The sequence below is a fragment of the Stenella coeruleoalba genome (assembly GCF_951394435.1).
Source record: "Stenella coeruleoalba genome assembly, chromosome: 12".
NCBI lineage: Eukaryota > Metazoa > Chordata > Mammalia > Artiodactyla > Delphinidae > Stenella > Stenella coeruleoalba.
Window position 1 is genome coordinate 12,762,874 of NC_137158.1, and position 25,521 is coordinate 12,788,394.

Sequence of the window (25,521 nt, forward strand, 5' to 3'; positions counted from 1 at the left end):
TTGTCATTAAATAAGTACCCTAACAAAGTTATAGTAAAAATTATAATTGATATCACTTTTTTGACATATAATTATAGTTTACTCTGGGCATTAGAGTAAGAATACATATAACTTTTAGTAGCACAATCTGTCTATTAATCTCTTTTGATTTTTATTTAAACGCTTTCTTAGATATATTTTTTCAGGTAGGTATAAAAATTTTCTATAAGTTACATTTTTTTTAACAGACATTAGGGAATAATCAAAAAAGCTATTAATTAGATACAGAGAGATGGGTTTCCAGTTGTGGCTTGTTCCAGTATTCTAGCATTCTGGCCACTAATGACTGTGTCCTCTGTCCAATTAATAAGTCTCTGGATCTCATTTTCCTCATCCTTAAAATTAGAGTTTTGTACTCAATTATACCTGAGATTTCTTTCATCACTTATTTTTATTATTCTATTACTTGCCATCATAGATTAAGTTGCTACACAAGCTACCAGTGTAAGTCTTGAAGACTTCAAAGAATTACAAACAAAAGAGAGGTCAGAAAATCAAGGGAATAGGACAGACCCCAGACTCCTCAAAATGCTGACGTTTCATGTGTTATTACTGACATATAAAAGTGTAAACAGAACTGTGGTGCCCCAATCAACTAATTTTAGAAATCACAGCTTTTTGAGAATTAATCATTCACATGGTCCTGTTTGGTATGATGGAATCGAAAAGGAGGATGCAGTGCACATGTGAATAAGAGCAAGGGAAGTAAACCTATATCATATTTTTTCTTTTCCTTTCATTCAATTCTACCCAAAGACTCAGTACCTGCAGCAGCTGAGAAAAACTGAGTTTCTTTGGCATAGGTGAAGAAGCCATTCTGAAATGTCTATAGCAGCCTAAAATGCCAAGCCACAGTGCTGATTAATATTGGTGAGAATACTGATTGGTTCTTCACACTTGGGTTTCTTCAATGCCACATCAGTGTGACTGTAAAACCACATGGAAGCCCCAACGCTATGAGTGGACCATTGAAATAGAAGAAGTCACCATAAAAGCTGTTGCCTTCCCCTCTTCATCAGATAGGGAAATTGAGATCCTTTACTTGAAATCTGTATGTTATATCAAAACTTTAAGCAAGTTACACTCTTGACAATTAAAATTGTACTTTAACAACTTTCTCAACTTGATGATGAAACAAAATCATTGTTCAATTATTTCTTTTTTCCTACAAAGGAAACCCCTCAATATTATGATTTAAATCAATAGTTTATTGGCTATCATCTACAATGTATGTCTCATTTTTAACCAACAATCTGCAATTTCCCAGCATATGATATATAAGAGGTATTGCTTGAGATTGAGAACCCACACTCGGAACTGGTACGGTGCTGTGCCCCTCCAATGAACTCTCCACCCTTCTCCACTCTGCTCTGTAGCCTAAGAGGCTGACCTGTATGGACAAGATCAGTGAATTCCAGGGCCCTCTGTTGGCTTCCAGTTGGGTTCACCAATGGGGAATTCCATCCGGAGACAGGAAGGAGAGAGCAGAGTGAGGCTGGGGCATATACTTCCTGCCTCCTTTTCCGCAGGGTCAGTGCAGGCTGGCTTTGACTCTGCACTGAAAGCCATGGAAGATGGCTTCCCTGCACAACTCTCCTCTTCCACGTTCTACTTGTAGCTTCCCCTCCTTGTCCCTTCAAAAGTGAATAGTGATAACAACTCTACTGTTAATACCTGAAGATACTGTGCTACTTTCTTCATTTCTCCTACCCCGTACCCTTGTCTTAGTGAACAGTATCTTTTTCAAACCATCCTGGAATTACTCTAATAATTTGAGTGAACCATTTATTTTTTTGTTGGAGCCTGATCGTGTCACATATTTAGGTGAAGTTTAATAGAAATATATAGTTTTCTTTCAAAACACCTGCTTTTGGACTCATTTATCCTTTTAATAATTTTTGCTTTCTATTTCATTAAGTTTAGGCCTTATACCAGTTAATCCCCTCTTCCCAGTTTCTTTTCGTTTATTTTTAATTTCAGTAAGAGAAGTAGCTAGTTATTTTGTCTCATCCTTACTTTTTAATAATGGTGATATCTAATATTATACTTTTTTAATGAGAACTATAGCTGCTAGGTTTCAATGAACTTGAATAAAGTATTTTTTCCCATTGATTTCTAGAAAATGATTTTCCTTTTAATTTCCTTTTTGGTTCAAATGTTATCTACCACTATTTCTTAATTTTTAAATATTTTAAGTTTTTGATGGGGTCTCCATCTTACTATTTATTTGTAATTTTAACATGGTATATATCCTTTAAAGTCTCCCTTTTTTTGAATTTAGTAAGGACTTCTTTGTGGCCTAGTACATAATCAATTTCTTTGTACTTAGATACTTGAAAAAAATATATTTTCTATTTGAAGAATGTAAGATCCATACATTAAATACATCAAGTTTGCTAAAGAAATTCTTATTTTTCTGCCTAATAAATTAATCTATTTCTGAGAGAGATATAATCAAAAATCTTTCACCATCATTGTACTTGTATGAGGTTTTCTTTGCATTTCTAATAGTTTTTGCTTTGTCATTTTATGACAAATATTTATTGGCTTAGATTTATATCATTATACAATATGTCTGTTTATTCTAAGTGCTTTTAATCTTCAATTTCATCTTGTGTGATGTTAATATTGTCATTCCAGTTTTCTTTCGGTTTGCATTTCCTTATGTGGCCCTACCCCTTTACTGGGAAGAAGGAAAGAAGGAAGGAAGGAAGGAAGGAAGGAAGAAAGAAGGGAGGGAAGGAGGGAGGGAGGAAGGAAGAGACAGAGAGAGACAATTATTTATTTTTTTTATTTTATTTTTTTGTGCTACGCGGGCCTCTCACTGCTGTGGCCTCTCCCATTGCGGAGCACAGGCTCCGGACGCACAGGCTCAGCGGCCATGGCTCACAGGCCCAGCTGCTCTGCGGCATGTGGGATCTTCCCGGACTGGGGCACGAACCCATGTCCCCTGCATCGGCAGGCGGACTCTCAACCACTGTGCCACCAGGGAAGCCCGAGACAATTATTTTTGACTCAATATGCACTTCATTGCAGACTCACATATCTGGAATTTGTTTTTTAGCCCAAAGTAGCAGTTTCTAGATTTTAATGGATGAATTCAGTCCATTCACATTTGGCACAAGATCTGATGTTGTTGATTTTATTCTTTCCACTTTACTTCATTGTTTTCTACTCATTTACATTGTCGTTTCCCTATTTTTCTTCCCCTTGGTTTTGCTAGTTTGATTGAATTGTTGCTTGTTCCTATTTCCCCCATGTTAATTTAAAGGTTCTGGTGGATTTTTCCATTTCCTTAATGGTTACCATCTCTTTCCCTGCTCTCCTAATCAGACACATATGTCACTATGATTGCTTTAAAAACAACGTACTAACTATATTCCTGTTTCCCCCACCATGATGTTCTAATCCTACCTTCTTTCCCACCTTTCCAATAGAAAAAGAGCTTTAAAGTAACTGATCATCCCTCCCATCCTTCCCCCCTGACATATGCCCCCCATCCCTTGGGATACTTTTATCTCTCCTTTCTTGCCCCTACAGAGCAAAGGTTTGCCAGGATTCTTAAGTGCTCACTGTATCAAAACTTCCCTTACGGAATGTCTCCTCTATTTCAAGACTCCTTAACCAGCAGTTATATTGTCTATTCTTAGACAGCATTTTCTTAAACTATTGTATAGAATCATAATGATATAACATTTACTGAGCATATATTACATGCCAGATTCTCTTCTAAATGTTTTACATTTATTAAACCACTTATTCTTTGCAACCACACTATGGGATAAACTCTACCATTATTCCCATTCTTTATTTTACAGATGAAGAAACTGAGGCAAAGAGATGTTCAATACATGCCTAATGTCACACAGAAAATGTGACACAAGCGAGAATTGAATCCAGGTGTGCCACTCAGACCTTGTGTTTCCAAGTTCTGGACCACACTCTCCCACCACTGTGGTTGTCTCTCTTCATTGCTGTTCAGGTTGAAGTCCCTACTTCGGTTAATTTGTTGTCTAGTTATAGTCTATTTCGTGCATTTTCCTAATATGGGGAAGGTGGGTGGCATTCAGCCTGAGTTCTTGCTTATTCCCGAGTTCATGCCTTTTACCCGACATATGAATGAGTGTTGGCTCTGTATAGGATTCTTGGACTGCGAATCTTTTCTCTATATGGCTTGTCTCCTAGTCTCTGAGACTGAAAATGAGAAGCCTTCCTTACCTTACTCGACCAAGAAACTATGGGAAGGTAGAAAGTAAAGAGACTTTACATGGTGCTAACATCCTGCCTGTAGCCCATAGGCTAATGAATGAATTGCAGCAGAATTCCCACCAGTCCCACCAGTATTTCAAGCTCCAATGTGCTGGCAGAAAAAAATAACTACTGATCTGTGGAGCCCCAAAAGCCTAAAAGAAAAGGATCAAACTAACAATTTGAACACACACTATAGAACTGCTAGAAGAGACAGGTGATCATCTGAATAAAAATTAATCATGAATGCTTAAGGAGAACAAAATGGAATAACACAAACAAAAACAATTTCTAGAAATTAAAATCATTTTCAAACTAGACAAATCAGTAGATAATAAAGGAGAGTTTGACCACTGAATGCTCAGATCAGCAGCTTAATTTTAAGAAATATCTTAAGGCACAAGAATGAGAGAAGTAAAAGTCATGTGGGAAAAGGTGAAAGAGTGGTAGAAGATCTAGCAAACACATCATGGGTGTTTGGGGAGAAAAAAGTGGACCAGATACATGAAAGAAAAATATTCCCGGGGCTGAAAAAAGATCTGAATCTGCACACTGAGATTCAAATGGTTTTCATGGAAAAAAAATCCACGTCTAGGCACGTTCTGATGGATAAGAAAAATACATCAAAATCTAGATAGAGAAAAAGTCACCTATCAGTGCTTATTTCACTCTCAACCTGTGAACAGAAAACTCAAGTGTTGTCAATGTTGAGAACAAACTGAATCCCATCCTAAAATAATCCACAAAGTTGTTCCTGCCATGGTTGTTGGACAATATATTTAAAAGAAGGAGACCCATCCTGCAGGCAAGTGGCCCTGTTTGTTCAGCAAAATGGTGTCACGATACAAAGGGACTGTGATGGAAAGAGACTTAAGGGGCATAACTACACAAAGCAAACTGTGGCTGTGAATTGGATACTCTTTTGGACAAACCAGCCACAGAGGTCATCCTGGAGTCAACTGGAGAAATTTCAATAAACTTTGGGTTATCACGTGAAAGAGAGATGCACTGATATAGTAAAATGGAGATGGTTAACTGAAGAAAACAGGTTACGAAGCAACAAACCACACACACCATACACACGTATATGCATGTATTTTGTATGTATGTACATACACAAAACATACAAATGTGTTTACATATACATAACAACTATATATATATGAAAAACCACATATGTATATTATATATGTTCTATATAGATATGAGACCTGAAATGATGTACATTAGAGCTTAAAATGATGATCTATGGTTGGTGGCAATATGATGTTTATTCATCCGATTTTCTAATTTTTAACAATGCAAAATACTTCTACCATTAAATTGATATCTATATACTTATATCTAAATCTATAAGAGAAGGAAGAGGAGGGGAGAGAGGAGGAGAAGAGAAATGGGAGGAAGATGAGAAGCAGGAAGGGAAATTGTGAGAGAAAATCCAAAGGCCTCCAGATAGAAGGAAGGTGTAGATTCAAGGACAAAGGACACCCACATTGCATGATCGTCGTGGAGTGTCTGGTGCACAGCACAGTTACAGATGCAGAGTATGGAAGAGTGTTTCTTGTTGCAAATCACCTGAACTACCATCGGAGGAAGATTTAACCCTGACCGTTTATGTTTAGTTTTTCACACATCAAAATGTGGCATAAAAGGTTTCAGAAAGACAGAACTAGATTCAATTTTGAAAAAAGAAGCCCAAAACATAAATTAATTATTGATGTCCCCAATTTACAGTGCTTGTTTATACACATGTTAATGATTTGATGAGTTTTACGATGTATATTTCTCTTATAAAAATATCTAAAATTATTTAAAATGAACCTGGTCTTTGTTTTGTTACGTCCATATTCTCAGCAGTTTTAAATATCATCAATTTAGACTTCACAATTTTGAACTATATAAAATTTAAGCTGGTGCAAAGCAATATTTACATAAAGTAGTCCATGAAAAGGGATTTGTGGACAAGTTCATCTTGTAAATAAAATTGCATGAAGCATGTTTAATTTTCATAAATTACATACTCTTGTTGAAGAATTTGTAAAACTCTATGTACACTGAAGATGCTGAATTTGGTTAAATCTTAGTATACATCAGCAGCAGCTGATCAAACTCATCAGTATTTTTTTTTTCCTGACTTTTACTAACTATACCAACTTGACAAAATAGGCTTAGTTCTGTATTTATCCTCCCAACAATTAGTCAAGATTGGGGAACCTCGAATGTTCTGAGAGTTAAATATATTTAAAATAAATTTCCAATTTAGTTTTTTCTCTATTTCATAAGGAAACGCATTGGGCATGTTGATATTGCTGCACTGAGCCACACTCAGGGTTAACTCCTGCACACGCTGTGATAATGTCCCTCATCAACGGTTGCTAGGACAGTATAGAATTTTCAAGCCAAATGGTTTGATGAATTTCCTTCCACCAACTGATTGATCCTAATTAAAATTTCCCCCATTTTTGGTTCTGTAACACTTCATTTTGGGGGGGTTCCCAGGAACTAACAAACAGCCACAAAACCAACATAAGAATACAAATTATTGACATTGTTAAACAATCGATGTGATGTATATACAATGATATTGCTGAAGCCAAACCTCTTACCACCAGTGTTTGGCCCTGTGACAGCATGAAGAATCAGATTTCATGCTGCTTTGAGAGTTTTCCTCTTGCACCTAAAAATGATGTCTATGTGGCAGCATAGAAACCAAGCATTCAGTCACTAATTTTTTCTGCAACACAGTTATTTTTAGTTTGTTATATATGTAAATACTGAGTCAACAAATAATGTTACCTTCGGAGAATTTTGATCCTCTTTCAAGTTCATTACTGTTTGTCAAAATACAACAACATATAAAGAATTCGTTCAGGGTCCTCTTTTTTTTTTTTTTTTTTTGTACATAAAATTCTTCCGAAGGTATTCAGCTAAATATGGTTCTAATGAAATGCTGGCAGTAATGTCATAAAGTAGCAAAACCTTCCAGGCAGTCTGAGATTTTGTTTTCCAGGAAGCATGAAATGTAAACGGTTGGAATGTATCCTGGGATGAGGAATATCAGTGGCATGCTTACACAAACAGAGGAGATAACTTTTCCAGTTCTCTGATGTACTAGATCCATGGAGCACATGGACACAGTTGGCATTATAGCCTACTATCTTATTCCCTGCGTGCTGAATTGAACACACTGTCCTCTGCCCCAAATTATCAAGTCTTTCCCATTCATGGTTAGTCTGAATACTTTCACCTAGCCGCAGAGCCCACAGCTGCCAGAGCTGCATACAGGCACACCCTCATATTCTTAAAATGGACGTACTTAGAAATTTCAGGAGCCCCTTTGCTTAATGTCTCAAGATTTTCTGCTGTCAGCCTGTCTGTTCAACTTTAAAATAAGCTTGTTCCCGTAATTGTTCAGGTTTTAAAAGCGTGGGTGTGCCTAAAATCTGGGACACGGTTCACAAGCAACTTCAGTCATTCATTTTTGCATTAACTCATTGTCATTTGTTCTAATTAGGGCCTTGTTTCAATTTGGATGAAGGTAGAAATCTCCCAAAAGGAAGAAGCATGTGGAGAGAGAGACACTTAACCAAGGTTCGCACAACATGATCTTTTCCTTTTCCACAGTCATTCTTTACTTCCCATTGGTTTTGTCTGGTTAACGCCTTTACACAAGGCAGGTACTGCAGTCTTTCCTAACTGAACGTGATGAAACCATTCTTAGTGATCAGATCCCTTCTCTCTTACAACCAGGCCACCATGGTGGCTGAAAGGTAGGGTCAAGTGTGAAAGCGGGGGTTGTCTGTGACAGAGGCTCCCTCAGTTCACTTCAACTGAAGATACTTGTGGTCCAGCTGGAACCGCCACCCCCAGGAGACTGCCAATCCTTCTGTCTGCACATGTGCTCAGCTCTCATCTCACGCTCATTGTTCACTTCTTCTTCTATGACCTTAGTTAGCTAGCTGCTTCTCCAACTGCCAAACCACCTCATTAGACACTGGCCAAGCCACAGCTGGACACATTTGAGTCAATAGCCTGAGTCTGATGCAGCACAGGTCTGCCTCTGAGCCTGGGGATGAGTGTAGTCAGTTCAGCAAGATTGAAAATAGTACATGGTGAGTGCCCACTCTGGCAGATGCAGCGCAGGTCGCCAGGCTCCAAAGCTTGATAAAAGGTTTTATAATGTAGCGTGCCCCACAAGACAGTATTTTCCACTCAAGTTTTGAGCCACATCTTCTTGGTTACTCTTGACTTTTATACAACTGATTTTCGGCAAAACTCAAAATGCTGGTTTTGGTGGATGAAGTCCCAATTCTGTTTTCTTATTTTGACAACTTGCATTTTCAGTAGCCGGTCTATTGAATTCTTCTAACTGACTCTAAGACTTAGCTCTTCTGGTACGTAAGAAGAATTCCAGATCTTTAAGGCGGGGAGGTGAAACTACACAAAAGCAATACTGCATTTTTTAGCTAGCTTCCTCAAAAAACAGACCCCTTTACCAGAAAAAGAAGATTATACTAAGAAATTCATGAGATGGCATGACAGGTAGGGACCTCAAGGGTCTTCAGTTAAAAGGTTTATGGATAGAATTATGGATTATGGAGGCTATGCCCTCCCTACACCAGGGCACTTGCCTGGAATAACTGCCCTTCTTCAGTGCTTTCAGATACTGTAGGAGTGAGAATGCAAGTGGAAACCGATGTTTTGCTAAGTTGACTCTCAGGACAGTTTTCTCCCCTCTGGAGGTGTGTACATGTGTAGAGCCTGGGTCCACATTTACTGCTGAAGAGATCATCCCATTTATGTAACCAGCTGTTTCAATAAATGTCACAGATTTTAGATATAATTACAAAAAAGGAGTTAGAGAACTTCAGTCCCCTAAGGAAAGCAGAATATGTCTTTATTATTTAAAATGGGATCCCCAGACATCAGATATGTTAGGTTTAGCCACAAAACAAACAGATTCAAAAGAAGACAAAATCAACTAGGTAAAATGAGTGATGCCAGGTGAAGAAAAGAAGGAACAAGGCAATTCTATAATCTGGACTATTAGTTAGATGTTGACAAATTAAAGACAATTCTCTTGGATTTCAGAAAGTCACATTCATTTCTATTTCCATATTTCTTATATTAGAGCACAGCTTAAGGCTGCACAGGTTGTTCACCGCACAAATCTAGGGAGTGCAATTCATATAGACAATACTCATATGAATCATATTATAGAGATAAGACCCTAGGAACTGTGCAGGGCAGCAGCTCTGCCTTCCAGTCTGTGTAGCATAAGAACAATAGCGTTAAAAGACACTTGTCTGCTTACAGGTTCCTCTCTCTTCTATGGCTCATTTGATACAGTATTTCTTTATAATTCATGGGAATTTAAGTCTTCCTAGCTTGCCCAACACCTAAACAAAAAAATAGAAGTTGAAGTCAGTTCCTCACCCAAAGTCACACCTCTTCCAAGGTGGCCCACATCCAATGATTAATTGATGGAGAGACAAAGGCTTGGTCCTCTCCTCTACCTCGAGACAGCTCAGAAAGGCCATCCCATCGTAAGAACTTTGTCACTGTCAGCTGAGGTCTCCATTGTGGCTACATCAAAGCTCGATTTCTTCCTCTCTCCTAACCCTAACCCTAACCCTTCTTTCCTTCCCTTCCATGGGTGTTGATCTCAAGAGCACCCCCCAGTAAACCTCCTACACACGAATTTCATCACAGATTCTGTTTCTGGGGGAACCCAAGTTGAGGTATCCTTGAATTCCAAATCCCATGCTCTCTTTACCGAATTGCACTTGACACCCTCATGAAGTTTGTCTGTAGTAGATTTGGAACAACTCAATCATACATAGAACAGACAGGCCCTTTTCTGTTCACATCTCCTTAATTCTTCTCATTCCCAGACATCGCTTTTTCATCACTGATTCTTGAAATCCCCTTAACAATGCAAAATTGTCCATTCTACAGAGTATATTTTTATGACAATACCTACAAAGGGTAACACAATAAAAAGTGACTACAGTGCATGATGTGCAGGCCGAAGTTCAGGGATCCTGCTACTGGAAGTGTATGGGGATAAGATGAATGATAATACAATCTACCTGATAAAATAAATCTATGTGTAATCCGGTCATTGTTAGCTCTGTGTTGCATCTACACACTCAGCAGACACGTTTGTGCATAAGGGTCAATGTCTCATAGACTTACTTCCTCTGCCCTCTCTCATGCCTCAGCTCCCTGGACAACAGGTTTAATGTCTCTCTTATTCGTGAAGATTCAAGCATGCCTCTTATATAGCATTAACATATGACAACATAAAGTCATAAGCTAGACAGATCTGCAAAAGCAACCAGATTCAATTCCTTCCTAATTATTAGACAGAAACAAGACAGTATTCTCCTTGTCCTCCTAACGCAATAAGAAATGGAGGAGGGCTTCCCTGGTGGTGCAGTGGTTGGGAGTCCGCCTGCCCATGCAGGAGACATGGGTTCGTGCCCTGGTCCTGGAAGATCCCACATGCCGCGGAGAGGCTGGGCCTGTGAGCCATGGCCACTGGGCCTGCGCGTCCGGAGCCTGTGCTCTGCAACGGGAGAGGCCATGGCAGTGAGAGGCCCACGTACCACAAAAAAAAAAAAAGAAATGGAGGAAACAAACCCCAGACGTGACCACTGTTCCTCGTACACTCACTTCTCTAAATAGGAGAGATTAATTATAGGGAGAGAGAGGAATGTGTAGCCTGAAGAATGGGAAAAGTTTTATCATCCAGTGTCCTCACACAAATAAGGATACATGCACAAGATCACACACACACACACACACACACACACAGACACACACACACACACACACACAATCCTACTGATCCCTTGTAAGCCTCTGTTGTTGTTGCTATTGTTTACCTAATTATAACTTTGTAGCAGTCAATGTACATCAAATCATACTGTGACAAAAACCAACCCCAGTGGCTTGCACCATAAAGTAAATATTCACTCAAACTACCTGTGCATCACAAGACTTCTCCACCTTGTCTTCATTCCAGGACCCAGGCTGAGGGAATGGCTCTGATTGGTTTTCTTCTACATATTTAGTAATATATTGATATTGTGTGAAATAGAAGAATGTGTTTAAGTTTCTTCATAGGTACCTGGCAGAGGAAGCAAACCGATGATTTTTTATTTTAAAAAACTGGAAAACTGAATAATAAAAGGCTTTCTTAGCCATATTTTACCACATATAAAAAATAAATTTCTGTTTTCTAGGTTGAAGACTTTTTTTTGTTTTGTTTTGTTTTGTTTTGTTTTGTTTTTTTGGTTTTTTTTTTATTATTATTTATTTATTTATTTTTTTTTGAAGACTTTTTATTTCCTTAAGGATTTAGTCTAGAAAGACATACTGTCCACTTGGAAGAAAGGATAAGGTAAATCTGCACTCCTTTGTCCTATCACTCATGGCCAAGGTAAATGTGATTATTCAGGTCACTATGAGGTTATAACTTAGAAAGATTATCATCTGCCATCTTTGTTCCTGATTCTTTTGTCCAAGTTTGACTCACAAACCAGTTACAAACCTCCTCTGACCTCACACCTGCTGAGGGAAGTGCGTCAACCTGACCAGTCTTGGCCATAGTCAGTGACCTCTCTAAAGAAAACCAAAAAACAAAAACAATGAAACAAAACAAAACTTGAAAATAATACTTCAATAACAGTTTCAACTATTATCCTGATGTTCTGGCTTCTACTGAAAATCTTGCTTAAGATTATCTTAATTTCAGATTTGGGGGGTTTTCCCCCTAAAAAAACTATCTCCTGGTTCACCTCTGTCCCATACTCCATTTTGTCAGCAAGTAGCCACATAGGAGGGTGAGTTATTACAGGAAGACAGAAAAAAAGACCAAACAGGAAAGCAGCTAAGAAAAGAGTAAGAAGAATAAATGGCTTGAATGGGTATTCTGTGAAAATTTTTCAGTGTTAAGGACCCTGTTTTGATGGAGAAATTGAAACAGGAAGCAAATACTCATTCTTAAGAGGAAGTTTACTGTCCTAGCTACATAAAGACCACACCTGGGACTTTAGCGGGGAAAAGCGATACATGAGTAAGATCATTATTCCCATCACTTGAATGACCTCAGGCATAAAAGTTACAGAAGCCACCACATCTTGATCCAAGTACTGCAAGTTGCCAAGAGTGCTGCCCCCAGCCTTGACAACCTAGATTGCCGGAAGTAACTAGTCACTAGTAACTAGTCACTTCTTTGGATTCAGATATTTTAGGGCCATTTGTCTAGTCTTAATATAATTATATTATTTTAAAGAAAGAAACAAACAATGTTTAGTTATTTTTTTCTACTGTTTACTAAAGCCTTAAGATAAAAGAAATATAATATTTCCTAGAAAATAAGAAAGCAATGTCTGGGCTCAGCAGCAGTACAAAGGGGCCCCCCGGGAAGACTGAACCCCACTGCCCATAATCTCCATCAGCCTCTCCCAAAGCGCCTCAAATATGCGTTCAATTTGAAGAAAATGGTGTGTCTGTTCACAAATGTAGCTTCGCCGCACATCTCACAGATTTCCCTTCCAATCAGATTACCCATCCTAATTTCCTTACACAAACTCTGCATCGGCCAGACCACAGGCCTCTCCCGACCCTGAGCAGAGCCAAAGACAGCTCCACATATGGAAGCTCTGGAGAGCAGGAGGGTGGCATTTGGTATCTGGCAAGCTAAGTTGGGAAACTTAAGGAAACACAAATCGGGGAAGGCAGCATTGCAGTTCATGGCTGTATCAAAACAGGCTTCGTGGAAGCAATGGCAACAAGAATTCCAAACTAGCTGATGGAGAAAAGCACCAGCCAGAGCAACAGGAAAGTTTGTGACTGGGAGGAGGATTATGTACTCAGAGCAAGGCCCCAACCAGGATTAGAGGTTCAGAGAACAGAAGCAAACGCCCTGGGAAGAGGACAAGCATTACGCAAGGCCCCAGCCGAGGAGGCCCGGCTCAGCTCGTGCCATTCCCAGCACAATCAAACTCAATTTTTGCCAAAGAGAAGACCCGCCATACCAGGCCACGCTTGGTTTCGGAACTGAACTACGTCTGGGACTAAACATAGGCACAAAATAGCGCTACCTCAGGAACTCAGGAAGAAGCAGCAGGGGACAATTTTTAAAACAATCTGTATCTTATGATGCATGTTCTAACAAAGATCTCATGTAATAAAGCTTAACATCGTTGTAAAAATTTTAAATAGTTGGCTAATGTTATTTTGATTTTGCTAAGTTTTTAGAAAGAAAATACAAATGGTAGCATGTATGTTGCCATAACTTTCATCTTAGAACAAATAGCTACTCTATTTCCTGTGTACTCTGAGAACATTACTCAGTAATCTGTTAATATATGAACACTCAAATTTGATCCAATGATTATATGCACAAGAAACAAACATTTCCACTTGTTTGACGTTATTCACCTGATGTTTAAAATTTAACATGTAGTTCCTCATGTATATCAGCTGTCTATATGGCTCACTGTAAATATTTAAACTGAACCACACTTGAACATCTCAAGTAGCTTTCCCCTAGGATTATGATCATGTACAGAAGCTCTAGATAAACACGATCCATCAATTCAACTGTGAGTAGAACAAAGGCCTCTCTCAAGGGCTGAAAACAAAGCCCACAATGAGAGAGGGGCAGGGGAGCCAAGGAAAATTTGATGAGGAGACTGGCTAAAACATATCTCTGTTTTTACCATTTTTTTAAATTATTAATTTTTGGCTGTGTTGGGTCTTTGTTGCTGTGCATGGGCGGTGAGCGGAGGCTACTCTTCGTTGCAGTGCACGGGCTTCTCACTGCGGTAGCTTCTCTTGTTGCGGAGCACAGGCTTCAGTAGTTGTGGCTCACGGGCTCAGTAGTTGTGGCCACATAGGCTTAGTTGCTCCACGACATGTGGGATCTTCCTGGACCAGGACTCAAACCCGTGTCCCCTGCATTGGCGGGCAGGTTCTTAACCACTGCACCACCAGGGAAGTCCCTGTTTTTACCTTTACGAGTCACATTTCATGAAGTAAATTTTCATATACAAATGTGAAGTCTCTTTCAGATGGGACTGTGCCCCTCTTATGGCTTAAAGGTACTAAAGACAGAGGAAATGACTTGTCTCATGTTCCATGTTGGCTTCTGTGGAAATTTATTGGTTCTCAAAAAAAGAAAAGAAAAGAAAATCAAACATACTTTGTATCTATCAGGTTTACAGAGCTGTGAATAGATTTGAGTCTTCTTCCATGTTGATAGCTCTACAGTGTCAGCAAAGTTCCTTGGAAACACATAAGCTTGCAGTCCTAGGAATAAGGGATACTCAAACCATCAGGGAATTCCAGCATGCAAGGGGATTCAGATGCCTGTGTCCAGACCCACTAGATGTCACTGTGTGTGGGAGTACATCTGAGTTAGACTGATACACGCAGAAGAGGAGAGACATCACAACATACAAAAGAGAAAACCACGAGAGGACAGAGGTAGCGATTGACATGTGCGTCTACAAGCTAAGAGAAAGGTACGAAACAAACTCTCCCTTAGAGACTTCAACAAGAGCTTGGCCCCTCCAACACCTTGGTTTTGGACTTCTAGCCTCAAGAACTGTGAGAGAATAAATGTCCATTGTTTTAAGCCTCCTAGTTTGTGGTACTTTGTTACGGTAACCCCAGGAAACTAAAACAGCCCAGCCACTTCTAGACCAGGCTACCTGACCAGCAATGCCCCAACTGAACACACTCTGCCTGTTCAGCAATGTCCAGACTTCCTTGCTGCCTGGAATACTGATAAATGCTCTTTTCAACAGCTACCACTAATTTTTACCAAGAAGTTCCAGTTACTTTTTCCACTTCTGGCTCATTCCAAAGAGTTCAAGAGGTTTATGAAATGTTTGGAAAACTAGAGGTTTCTTTTTACAAAAGGAAAAAGAACTCTCTCATCTTAAACCTCTCTCTCAGAATGACCTTAAAAGGCTTGAAATTGTAGGTTATTATGGGTACTTAAAAGCCCCTATTTGAAGACTTGTTTGGGGACTGTCTCTTCTGCGGATCACACTGGGGAAAGGACACGAGACATTCCTGCTGTACGTTGGCCTCTCAATTGCCGTCTTCTAGGTCTATCCCAGAAACAACAGTCAGGGCTTTCTCTCAGGGAATTAGGAAAGTAAGAATCATATTCTCCAGTTAAAACCACTGGCCTAGCAATTGACTCAGAGTATAGACCATAGTTCTCTTCCCATATACCTGTGATCTGAGTCAAGACATTTATTCTCTCTGGATAAATTTATGACTTATGATATGTTGAAAGCATATGTTGAAATGCTCTTTATCAGCTCCCTCGCACCAGTAAAATCTGATCATTCCACACCTTGCTTGGTCAATTCCTTACCCTCATGTCTTCTCACCTAAATTAGAGCATTAAACGTGTCTTTCTCCAGCACTGCTGCAGACATTTTATTCAAGAGCTTGGCGGGCTCTTCAGGCCTCTGTAACTTCTCTGACTTGTATTAGAAGACTGAAGTTCTTACACTTTGCGATGTGTGCCTGTGGCTTTATCTCCCAGCTATTGTCAGCATGAATGGAAATCACATTTGTATTGCCCTTCAGTCTCAACAACCTGATTAAAAGGTTTGGGATACAGTGGCAATCCTGGCCATCCCTTCCTTCACCTAAATGAGTAATTCAGGGGAGATGTTATTTGGGAGAAGTGGTGGGTGGAATGGAACCAAGAGGAATGAGAAGCTCACACTAAAGCTGTCTCCCACATGCAAAATTTTGGGGTGAACTTCTTCGAAAATGAGAGAATTTGGAAGAGAGATGTACATGTAGTAACATTAGCAATCCTTATTGCTATGCATATGGTATGAATATGCATACCATTCCTCTTCACAAACTGTGCTTAAAATTTGATCTAAATGAGCTGTTTAGTCCAGAAAAATCTGACAGCCCAAGCCCAATTTCTGGGATATAGCAGTCTACTAACAAAATTCCAGCCAAAAGAAAAAGCCAGAGATGGTTCCCTGGGAACTAATATTCTCTTCCTTTTTTATTGCAGAGTTGCACTGACCAAGATTACAGCCACTAGCCACACATGACTATTTAAGCCTTAAATTTAATCAACATTAAATAAAATTTAAAATTCACTGTTTTAGTCTTGGTAGTCACACTTTGAGTGCCCAAGAGTCCCCTACGTCTAGTGGCTCCTTATTGGACAGCACAGACAGGCTTCATCTAGAAGACGCTTCCAACAATGAGTTCATAAGGGGTTCTCAGTCTTACATCACCACGTATAGCATTCTTTCATTTAAAAAAAATTTAAGCTTACAATTCACAATAGTATAATTATGTATCACATTTTCTTCCTAACTAGAAAAATATGGAAGCAATTTGTTTATCATATTTCTCATTTTAAATATGTTTTTCTCCAATACTATTCTATTCCCTTAGAAAATAAATGTCCAAGATCATTGTAAAAACAGCTGTCTTGGCACTTTACCATATAATGAACTTGAGTCTACTGTCTTTGTGTTGGAATATATAGGTAATTTGGTTTTTAAATGTAAGATATTCTGGAAATATAATAAAGTACCATGAAATTAATAAATTTTCAATAAAACACTTCCCCCAGATGTTTATAATTTCAATACTGTTTGAATTTTTAAAAGAAGGGTTTTTTTTTAAATATAGACACACATCAGTGAAGAGCTATGAAAAATTTTATGGCTATCATAAAATAAGACAATATTTATATACATGATGTCATCTATGTACCATCCCAATTTCTGTTGACTATATGCTTTGCACCTCACCATACTTTGAACTTTATAATAGAGCCATGCTAACAATATTCTGATGATACAGACATTCCCAAGTCAGTTTCAATTCTAAGAAGCAGTAACAATTCTATTTCTAGGTTGTTGGTTGTATTAGCTAAAATCTATATGAAGAAAATGTAAGCACCTCTCCCTACTAAACATGAAAAAATGAATACTATCTAGTAAATAAATGTCACTGATCTGAACTAGGTTTAATTTTTCCTCTGTAACTTTTCATTAAAAAGTTAGAGAGGTGGGGCTTCCCTGGTGCCGCAGTGGTTGAGAGTCCGCCTGCCGATGCAGGGGATGCGGGTTCGTGCCCCGGTCCGGGAGGATCCCACATGCCACGGAGCGGCTGGGCCCGTGAGCCATGGCTGCTGAGCCTGCACGTCCGGAGCCTGTGCTCCGCAACAGGAGAGGCCACAACAGTGAGAGGCCCGCGTACCGCAAAAAAAAAAAAAAAGAGAAGTGGCTGGGACATAGTCTGCAAGGAAACCACAGATACATCAATATAGGTCATGCTAGTGTGCTTTTCTATAAGTTGCCACATGTGGAATGTATGCTTAGAAATTTTGTTGAACTAACTTTCATAGTGGTTATCTACACGTTTTTTTTTTTTCATTAAAATGCACGGTTTAAAGTATCACACATATGGAAGACATTTTAAACTACAGGAGAGGTTCTTTACAGATAGAAATATATAATAAAATATTTTTCTTTTCATCTAAAATGATATTGTCTACGGTATAGCACAGGGAACTCTACTCAATATTCTTTAATAACCTACATGGGAAAAGAATATGAAAAAGAATGGATATAATTATATGTATAACTGAAGTACTTTGTTGTGCACCCGAAACTAACACAACATTGTAAATCAACTATACCCCAATATAAAATAAAAATTAAATTAAAAATAAAAAATAATAAAATGATATTGTCAAAATACAAAACACAAAATCACCTTACTTAAAAAGAGAACATCAAGAATACAGAAGAGGGGCTTCCCTGGTGGTACAGTGGTTGAGAGTCCGCCTGCCGATGCAGGCGACGCGGGTTCGTGCCCCGGTCCGGGAAGATCCCACATGCCGCGGAACGGCTGGGACCGTGGGCCATGGTCTCTGAGCCTGAGTGTCTGGAGCCTGTGCACCGCAACTGGAGAGGCCACAACAGTGAGAGGCCCGCGTACCGCAAACAAACAAAAAGAATATAGAAGACAACATTTTTAAATATCACTGCTAATCAAACTCTATTGAGTAAATTAAATGTGTCAGAAAGGTCTTTTCATGATCGGAGGCTATGCTCCTCAAACTTTAATATGCATGTGAATCACCCAAGGACACTTTAAAATGCAGATTCTGATTCAGGAGGTCCAGGGTGAAGCCAAAGGAAGTTACATGTATAACAAGTTTCCAGGTGAAGCAAGTGCTATTGTTCCTTCTCACCTTGAATAGCACTCGTCTGAAGAGTATTTTTATCAGCAACGATCACAAGCAAGACCCTCTCCTTGTAGACTTTATGACAGAGTAACTTATTTTCGAATTTCACAATTAATTTCAAAATTAAGATCTCAGTTTATCAGTGTGGATGGACAAGAGAGTGGCCCATATTTGTGATTTAAGGGCCATTAGAACAAACTCCTCCCAAGAAAGAAGAAAAAAAGATACCAATCATAGAGGATGGCATGTAATCATCAGAAATTGAGTTATTTGGCCTAAAGTAGTTTTTTTTTTTCAAACTTGCCCCAAAATATTAATTCCTTAGGTAGTTATTTAAAATATAGATTCCCAGAGCCCATCCTGGACCACATAAGCCTGAATCTCCAAGGATGGGATTAGAAGGTTGAACAGCCTTGAGTATTTCTTGCCATCAGGCAGGTTTGGGAAACAAAAGATTGCTTCCTCAGGAGTTTTATTTAAAATGCAAATGCCACGGGGAAAAGTCACCTCGTAAACTGGTCTCAGTCATAACCTATCCAACTGCATTTCTTGTGACAATTAAGATTAGAGCTGTTGGGAAAGAAATTTGGATAAGGAAATGAATAGGTCATTTTGCAGTGCTGTCAGGGGAAAGCTAGGCTGGGTAAGGTGTCTAGGGTGAACTTTCCTAAGCAAACAGATTATGAGAAGTGGAGAAAGAGAACATGGAAACCATAGTTCTCCTTTACTAAGAGCTTATTAAGTGCCCAGCACCATTTTTAAATGTCACGTCCAATAACGCCTTTCACCCTCACAGTGTCAATAGAGGGTAGGTTCTACTTTTAGCCCCATTGCACACGTGAGGAAACAGAGGCAAAGCAGCTAGAAAATGGCAGAGCCAGTTTTCAAACCTAGGCAGTCTCGCTCCATAGCCCACACTTTTATTCATCATGTTAAATTCCCCCCCAGATATCTTCTGATGCTCAAGGCCAACCGTCTTATCTGGGTTAGTATCTGAGGAAGGAGGTGACTTTGAGCCAGTCACAATATCACCACAGTGACATTTTGGGGTCAAAATCAATCAAATATTGCCCATTTCATACAACTCAATCTATATCAAATGTTTTAGTCAACATTTGAGTATTCCTTCAGCACTCGCTTTCTGCTCTGTCCTGCACTAGTTATAACTGTGTTCTAAGGTATATCAAGCCCTCCTCTGCCTACGAGCGCTGACACTCTAGGTGGACAGACCGCAAGGGGATTAGCAGAGTCAAATGGCTGTTTAGGGCTTCTGTGATTGAGACCCACACAATTTCTGAGCCTTTAACCCGTTACCATTCTCTCTCCCAAAGAGTTCCACTCTCCTTCTAGAAGTCAATAGCACAAAGGAAGATGACCAGTTTCTCCCTAAAGGCTTTCTCGAATAAAAGAAAGGCAGAATTCTACCTTCAAGTAATAAAGAGTGCTCAGCATGGCATACCATCGCAGAGTTTGCAACCCATCAGTTATTAACTAGAAAGATGTTTTAGTTAGCCTACACAGTACTTTTTTTAAAAACCAACTTGAATTAAATTCCAATGTTTCAAATGTGAGAGATGTCTTTACATGAACGACTGGACTTCTGGCATGTCCATGTCTCCCTGTGACAACAGATGGTGGCAGCTGATTGGCAGGGGGAGCTTTCAGACCTGCGGTCCCCTCCCAGCCCTGCTCCTCACCAGCCCCCTTGTCTCCTATACCTGCAGTGATTTTGAGCCATTGGAGTTTGAATCTCCCTGTTCTACTTCCCCTTCCTTAACGTCTTGTGTCTCCCAGAAGAGCCTTGAGCAATTCCATCGAGTTACCCTCCGAACAACACCTCCAGGGACTGTTCACAGGAAGATGAAAGATGTAGGGACACAGGCTTTGGAGGAAGACTGACTAGAGTTCTAAGACCTCAGGAAATGTCTCGTGTGATAGCAGTTTCGCTCCCAGGTGAGTCACAGAGACAACCTTGTCCACGAGTCTTTTCCATTTGATCTTTTCATAATTCTGTCTTGTTCTCCCCTCACTTCTTCAGTTTATTTAGATCTTTGTTGAACCTGGAAAGTGCTTTACTGTTTCATCTTTCATCTTATTCTCCCGCCAGGACAGAATGTTTTCCCTACCATGCATTTGGCCTAGGTTGGGAGTTACTCCTTCTCAGCATTACCAATGGTATCTTTAGTTTACTCAAGACTATTCAGAATCAGCAAGATGTCAAATGTATCTGTAAAGTGGAAAAGTTATTCTTCAATTTTTGTTTGTTTGTTTGTCAGTTCCACTGGGGCTGCACGTTCTTAACAGAACCTATGATGAGATTACAGTCTGGCTGGCACTGTGCTGAACGTTTTTACCTATGAAAAGGAATTTGTGTTTTCTACACTATCCTTGAATTATTTTCTATGCGTGTTTCTCCACCTAAATATAAAGATCCTTATGGGCAGAGATGATTCTTCTATATCTTCCGTGCATCACTGGGTGCTTAAAGTAGTATTAGGCCCATCACAGGCCTCAAATAAATACTTCTTGGTCACTGACTCAGTTTTTTTGTTTTTGTTTTTGTTTTTTTTGCAGTACACGGGCCTCTCACTGTTGTGGCCTCTCCCGTTGCGGAGCACAGGATCTGGACGCGCAGGCTCAGCGGCCATGGCTCACGGGCCCAGCTGCTCCGCGGCATGTGGGATCCTCCCGGACCAGGGCACGAACCTGTGTCCCCTGCATCGGCAGGCGGACTCTCAACCACTGCGCCACCAGGGAAGCCCTTGATACTCCATCTTAATGATCCAATCTGATTTTGAGAAGCATTTCCAAATATTTACTCTTTATATTTCTCATTTAGCTAAATTTCCATTTGGCCATGAAGTTTCTACTCTCTATATACAGTGATTTTAAATTTACATCTAGGAAATAACATTTAAAGTCATTAAATGTTATTAAAAGTTATTAAACACGGATGTGGAGTGGATATCGGGGTTATGCTTTCCACCTAAAGCGCACCTTCAAAGGTCTAAGTTTATTAACATCACCTTTCATGAGGTTTGCCCAACTAGAGTCAACAAGTCTTTACTGAGTCCACCCCTTGGGCAGGGCATTTAGCACTGGGTCCTGGGGAAAGGGCAGTGAGTATCACACAACCCCTCCCCTCAAGGACCTTCCAGCTGAAAGGGTTTATCTTATTTATACAGTTGATGTCTTCCTCTATGCCAGAATTTATTTTTCTGAAAAGAAAAGTCATCATTCAGTGACTGAAGTAAAGAATCATGATGGAGATAGATGTGTAACTAAGTACAAGAAGGAAAAGACAGAGTGTTTCAGAAAACACTGACTTGAAGCCTGCCCTTCACTAGCCTATACGCACTAGAAGGATTTCCAGTGGTACCAAATGCTAGCCCTGTCAGGACCTTCTGGGAATATAAACTTTCTTTTAATCCCTACTGAAAGAGGAAAAATTCTGTTTAGAAAAAGCTTGATTAATTTCAGTGTTCTAATCATGAGTTTAGTCCAATGCATTATTATTATTACCGGGTATTCAAAAGTTTTTGGTGAAAAATCCAGTGGTGTCTTTGTGAGCTTGATTTCCTCAAAGTCCGCATATCATAAACTTCTTGAGGAAAAGTAAAGAACAGAGTTTTGTCTTGCCCACAAATCTAGCACAGTGTGCAGCCTGCAGCAATACCTCAATAGGGGATAATTTATAGAAGATGGTAGTGGTTTTTCAGCCAAAAAGTAATCTAAAGTGGACCTGCTGGTTCCAAGGATATGCTCATTGAAAATTTAATAACTATAGATACCCTAACCCCAAGAAAGGTGGTACCAATTTACATTTTTCACTAACAGGGAAAAAGTGTACATTTCCTCAAATCCTCACCAGTGCTCAGTTTTGTTAGTCTTTCCACCCTTTGCCAATCTAATCAATAAAGCATTATAATTCAATGTCCTTATTTGCATGGCATAGTGTAAGGTTGATCATAATTTTGTGTCTCTATTGGTCTATTGTTTTTCCTTCTGTGAATTGTCTGTGTTTTTGTACATGTTATTAATGATATGTTTAACTTTCTGCCTATTGATTTTATTATAGTTTTTGCAGATATTTTTGTAAATTTAGTGTGTATGTCTTTATTTTGGCTTTATGCCCCAGTGCTCACTAATAAAGAATTTTGCTGAGTAGAGGATAGTACTTGTATACCATGGAATATTACACAGCCATTAAAAATGATGATGTAGCTCTCTATTCATGAATACAAGCACATGTTCATTACACATTGTTGAGTTTACATGAAAACACAGTAAAGACTGGTTTGGGTTCTGTTACCTCATTTGTATAAAGTGTATGAATGTATGAGTAAGTGCTCAAAGGTCAGCATTTTCCATATTTTTGGGGTTTGTTTTCCAAAAAGGAATTCCAGTGTCATAAGTTTGGGAACTACTGTACGCTAAATTTTTCTTTGTGGTTCTCACAGCATAACCAGATAGTAAAAGTTCTGAGGAAGTTACAATAAAGAAATATGCTTAACATTGTTCAAAGTAGTATTTCTCAGACTTAATTTATCACTAAACCTTTCTCATTAAAACATAAAATATTGGGCTTCCCTGGTGGCGCAGTGGTTGAGAGTCCGCCTGCCGATGCAGGGGACACGGGTTCGTGCCCCGGTCCGGGAAGATCCCACATGCCACAGAGCGGCTAGGCCCGTGAGCCATGGCCACTGAGCTTGTGCGGCCGGAGCCTGTGCTCCATGACGGGAGAGGCCACAACAGTGAGAGGCCCGCGTACCGCAAAAAAAAAAAAAAAAAAAAAAAAAACATAATATATTAACTGAACCAGGGTTCTGAGAGCACAGTTTGAGAACTGTAGCATGGAAAACCATTTGGAAGGACAGTCGCTAAAATGGTAGGAGACGTTATTGCTGGATACTGGAATATAGGTAACTTTTACTTTGTTATAATATTTTTCTTTAACGGTGGGATTTTTTACATGTATTATTTTACAGTTAAAATAAATAATAGAACCTTTTTCATTTTGAAAAATAAAAGGAAAACCTTAAAAGAAAACCAAATTTAGGGATCTTAAAAATAAATCACCATCAGTTTAACTGATTTGTCATAAGAAGTTTAATGACATTTGTTTTGTAAACAAAATGCTATCAGTATCATCTGGAATTGTTTTTCCAGTCACATGGGTGGATTTGGACTGTTTCTGTCCTACTCATTTCTCAGGTACTAGAGAATATGCATCTGTGTACTGATACCCTCAAATAGAGGTTCCCCAGCAAAGAGCAGTTATTCTACTAGGCAAGGGGATAGGAGATACAGAGATGAGGAAGGCCTGGGTTGACAGACAGCTGGCAGATTAGGGTTGTTTTGGGGTTTTTTTAAACATCTTTATTGGGGTATAATTGCTTTACAATGGTGTGTTAGTTTCTGCTTTATAACAACAGATTGGGGTTTTTATGGACCAGAGTCCCTACTCCCGTGTTGATGTTCAGCATCTGTCCACTTCCTTAAGGACTATGTTTGTATAACCTTATCATAGTGATCGTGTTGTTTTAAGACAGGAGGAAAGCAGGGATATTATTCAAGGAAAACATGTCTTTGACTTTCTTCTTAAAATTAAAATGTCTCACTATTTTTATTTACATAAACTTTTTTCCAGTATTTGCTGAAAGTGCCTTCAAAAAACTTTCTAAAACAAACTTCAACCCAGATGAAAAGGCAGTTGAGCTTGAATAACCTGAGTTCTTAGGGAGAATGTCTCTTCATCAGCTTCTATGAACAAAACCAAAGACACAATTTTGCAACAGATTTGGTCATATGGTGGCACTTACGGGCATTGCCTTCTTGGGCAAGCAGCAGCTTGGAAGGAGTCATGCTGATTCCAGCTAAAAAGGTTTTATTAAAAGTGTAGGCAAACTACAAATGGTATTCATATCAGAAGGGGTGCTGCCTAAGGCCTTAGGCACAAGAAAAGCACCGCAGGGTGCACCACAGTCTCATGACTCAAGCTTGGTCAAAGTCTTATGTCGGAGTCTTTCAAGGTTACTTCAAAAAAAATCTAAACATCTGGGGCGAACAATTGGTTCTGGACAAAGAAGATACTAGAGCTCAAATTTCAAACAAAACTAAGCTTGCACTTAAGGAAAGTCCAATTAATCAGGAGCCCATGACTCTGAGACAGAACTGTCAGCAGTAATACCAGGAGATCACCGCACATCCCTGGCATAGAGGAGTTTTCAGTGGGAACCATAACTAATTTTCATCAAGATGGCAGAATGTGTCAGCTCAGCCAACAGAGACTAACTAGCACAGTGCTGAGAAAATCGTGGAATTTCACATTTACTGATTTCTAACCCAGATTAGGGAATGGAGTTCAGGAAGGATTCATGTTCACATTTTACTATTTAAGACAATTTGTATGTTCTTGAAGCCCAATGCTGCATCTGTCTGATTTTTTCCGTGGAAACGAAAGGTAATTTGTGACAATGAAGACATCTCAAACCTTCCTTAAGAAGCCTTCTCAGACTCCCCTCAGGGTTATTTATCCCTCTCTTGACTCTTTAATACTTTCCTGATATTTCTGTTTGGATCTGAGAGCATGGATCTAATTTTTCTTATCTCTGTCCCTCTATATACTTTTTTACAGTGAAAATAAAGGGAAACAACAGACATTGTAAATCAGAGGACAATGTTACTGAAGTTATTCTTCCCATCTCTAGGCAGAAAGTCACCTAATCTATTCAGAACTATGTTAGCTACATAATGGACACTCAAGAAAGATGCCTTACATACAACTAAAGTGACTCTTCTCCTTTGCAGGTGTATTTGTTCTGCTTTTTCTTAGATCGTAACCAATATTTGTAATACATTTGTATAGAACTGAATTATAGATAGAGTACACATTTTTTTAGCTTGAAGAGACTTCAGCAGATATCATATAATAATCATATAATCATATAATATATATATTATAT